This window comes from Sander lucioperca, chromosome 10 (assembly GCF_008315115.2).
Source record: "Sander lucioperca isolate FBNREF2018 chromosome 10, SLUC_FBN_1.2, whole genome shotgun sequence".
NCBI classification, from domain to species: domain Eukaryota; kingdom Metazoa; phylum Chordata; class Actinopteri; order Perciformes; family Percidae; genus Sander; species Sander lucioperca.
The window spans coordinates 358,463-362,401 of NC_050182.1; positions in this window are offsets into that span (position 1 = coordinate 358,463).

Consider the following 3,939-nt stretch of genomic DNA (forward strand, 5'->3'; position numbering starts at 1 on the left):
CTGTGAGAGAGAGAGAGAGAGAGAGAGAGAGAGAGAGAGAGAGAGAGAGAGAGAGAGAGAGAGAGAGAGAGAGAGAGAGAGAGAGAGGAACTCCCCCTTTAGATCTGACGGTGTGAACACAACATGCAGCTACTGCCAGCAGTTTTTAGCCATCTACCTCACAGTGGGTTGAACGAAGCAGCAGCCAAAAGAGCAGAGCTTCCTCCATGTTGAAAACATTTAATCTGTAAGGAGCTGCATCCTAAAAGAATTCAGCTCTTAGTGCAGAATTCCAACCTGCAGTACAGTAAAAAATAGAATGTGCAGCAAGGGAAAGAACAGATATTTTAAAATGACTTCAGTGGATATTTTGTGTTTGTTGGTTTAAACTCCAAAACTCAACCAACAATTTCATACTACTTGAAGTGGAAAGTTGTACTGATAGACTGTTGCTGTTATCCTGAATGTAACACATATTCTGCAGTAACAGACCAACACTGTAGTTACATGACTGAAGATAAAATGACCCTCCAAATTACTTTGCAGCATTATCACTGGTATCACATACTTATTTGGAAGAGAGTAAATAAGCAAAAACTACTAAATGCATCTTTGTCAAATAAGGCTTTTAGTTGAAGGACATTTACTAAAAATGTTTTAACAATGCTGTCGTTCATTGCGTGTTTATTTTGTAACCAGCTCTAATCTCTTTACTCAGTTGGTGGTTTCTGTCAGTTGTTCAGCAAGTATTTTCTTTTTTTCCTTTGTGTTTTTTTTCTCCTCCTAATGTTCGTTTCGTTTTCTTCTTCAAGGTATAGTAGTTTTTAGTGTAGAGATATGGGAGTTTGTCTCATTTTCAAAAAACAACAACAAAAAACAAATCAGGAGCACACATTTTTATATTTCAGTTTGCTTTTGGCATGACAAAAAAAATACATATGTTGCAAAAGCATAAGAACAAACATATATATAAACAGCAACAAGGAGTAAATACATCAGGTATAATAATACAAGTGAACAGGATAATTATGATATAATTGCAAATAATAAACAATTATGTGCATGTCCCTCAAAGGGTACGTTGAAACAATAATATAAAAAAGAAGAAAAAAAGAAAAAAGAAAAAGAAAGAAAAAGAAAACAAAATAATAAAACAAAGAATAATAATAATCTCTCTCTCTCTATTTGTCACGCCTCTCCTTTCCAAAGGTGAAGACTTCTGCAAAGAATACATTGATGTATCCTCGATTATTGCTCCTCCAGTGAGCCTCATCGCTCCTCTCTTCTTGAGATGCATTTTAGGAATTGGGACATCCTTCGAGATGCCGCGCTGAGATCGATTTTAAGGGTCACAAGAGTCAAGGGACAAGGGTCACTGGAGTATCAAGTAGTGAGGAGTGAAGGAGGTATAAAATCAGGAATTGGGATATGTCCTCTGTCTCCAGCCACTTCTGACATTCACAGCCCTTTGTATTACCATTTTCCATCCATCAAACCTTAGACTCTCCCACCTGTCCCAGTCCCCAGAATCTCACTTACACCTTCTGACCTGTTTCCACGTTCCTTGACCAGCCCTTAAGTATATAACCCATTTCCACTCATGTCCTGCCAGATGGTCAATGCTGTTTTAAATATATCCAGCCCCTTAGTTGCTAAATGCTCCATTATATTCTATAGTTAGTCGCTAACTTTGTCTGTCTGCTGTTTGATGTTGAGCTGTTAGATCAGTGGGCTTTTTAGAGATTTTTTTTAAACCGAAAACAACTGCTTGCGGCAGCTGGAAACAACACTAATGATGCGGGTTGTAAAAACAATAAGCCGAAAGACGCTAAAATGTTCCGTAATGTTAAAGTGCTCATATTATGCTTTTTGGCTTTTCCCTTTTCCTTTATTGTGTTATATATCTTTTTGTGCATGCTTTAGGTTTACAAAGTGAAAAAGCCCAAAGTCCACCCCAAAGGGACTTACCATCTTCCAGAGAAAACACTGTTCACAAACTGCTCCAAACAGCTCTACTTTACTTCTGTGACGAACGTGCGTCACTTTGTAACACACGTTATAATGCTCCCCTAGCTGCTATCATGGCCAGGGGCGCCAGGGGGGAAAGTTAGGACAATTCCAAGGGCCCATGACTGACAGGGCCCCCAAAAAATAGGTAAAAACTAATATAAAATTATTAAACCATCATCATTCAGTATATATATTTCAAATATAATAATACAATTAATGATCTCTTTGTTTTTACTTGTTTTTGGCAGTAAAAGTTTAATATCCCCATTGACCAAATAGTAAACATCCATATTGACTGACCACCCCCCTGTATCTGCAGGAAATGGTTTGGTCCTGCCTTAGAGCACTCACTGACAGTGTTTAGTTGCAGTCAGTAGATGTCCCAGAACTACGGTGACCACAATGTTGCCAAGTAACGTTGAATCAAAATATGGTTTTCAAAAAAGGAAAGAGAAAAGAGAGAGAGGAAAGACAAAGGAAAGGGTGTCAAACTGTAACCCAGTTTTTCACCAAGAAAGGTGGGTAGCCTATAGTCTGTGAGTGGTATTAACCTGTTGGCTTAATGACCATAGTGAAATAAGCTAGCTAGCTACAGACTAGTGTTAGCCTACATTTAATGACCATTTAATCAGTGCAGGGAAACGTTTAGCAAGATATTCATATTAAATCATTGTCCCCGCCCCTTTTAGCAGACTTAACAACAGATGAGTCAGCAGCACCCCAGTCTCCCCCTAACTCTGCCCCTCCCTGTCCCAGTGAAGAAGATGAGCAACATTGTGTTCAATGACATGCCAGTTAGCATCATTGCAGGGAGTCTGTGGGGATTTCTCTCTCTTGCTCTTTTTACCATTACAAAAAAGAAAATGAAATGTTTATTAATGACAGAAATTCAAACACATTAATAATTATTTTCTCACAAAATGATCATTATGAAATAAAATTAAAAAAAAAACAACCTACTGTCTGTACTGGATGCTGGACAGTTGGAAACAGTGAGTAGCTTACCTGAGCCTGCTTGTGCATGGTTGCTTTTAATCTTGCATCAAATAGTAAACTGCATACTAGACTTGCAAGCCTGTACAAATCACCAGCAGTAAATATTGTGCTAGTACTATTATTCAACTACAAGAAGCAAGACAGTTGCAAGCCTTTAATTAGAGTTATGTAAAGCTTTTGATGGGACAGTTAGGTCCTAGAGATGTGGTGACAACAGCTGCACAGAGGGGGCCCAATTTGATTTTTTGTCATGGGGCCCAAAATTCCTAGCGGCGCCCCTGATCATGCCACTCCCTCATATTCTGCAACTGACTAGCTAGTAGTCCTAACCTAGGTTCTGCGCATGTGCGACTCCCAACAAAGATGGAACAGAAGTGTGATGACTCACCCTACAGTCACATTAACTACAAAAGAGAGCGACACACACTTAGACCTACTCCTGGTTGCTTGGCAACAGTAAACAGAAATTCTCCGGTGCTACCTTCAAGCACGTCTTAAAAGTCACTTCAGAGGTATTGTTAAGTCACAAGAACAATGTTTTTGGATTTTAAAGCATTTATTTCTCGATAGAAGTAACAAAATATATGAGATAAAATGCCAAACATCAGATATATACAGAAATACGATGTCCTGAAGCGTTTCCGCCATCTTGAATGATTTTCTTCAACTCAAGCAACCAACGTACATACGTCACGCTGCCCTCACGCTGCCTCACTCTGATTGGCAGTCACTTTGTCGCATCGCTCAGCATTTGCATAAAATAGACTTCTTGTCTATTTCGGCCCCGTCTTGCTCATGGCAGCGGCAAGCTCGTCGCTTGTCACTGGCAAACGGCCACTCCCATTGAAAATGAATGGCAGCCCGTCGCTTTGTCGCTGTCTCTTGTAGCTAATGTGACTGTAGGGTCACTCTGTAGCTAAAACAGAGAGCTCAACACACAGGGTGAAAAGAGGA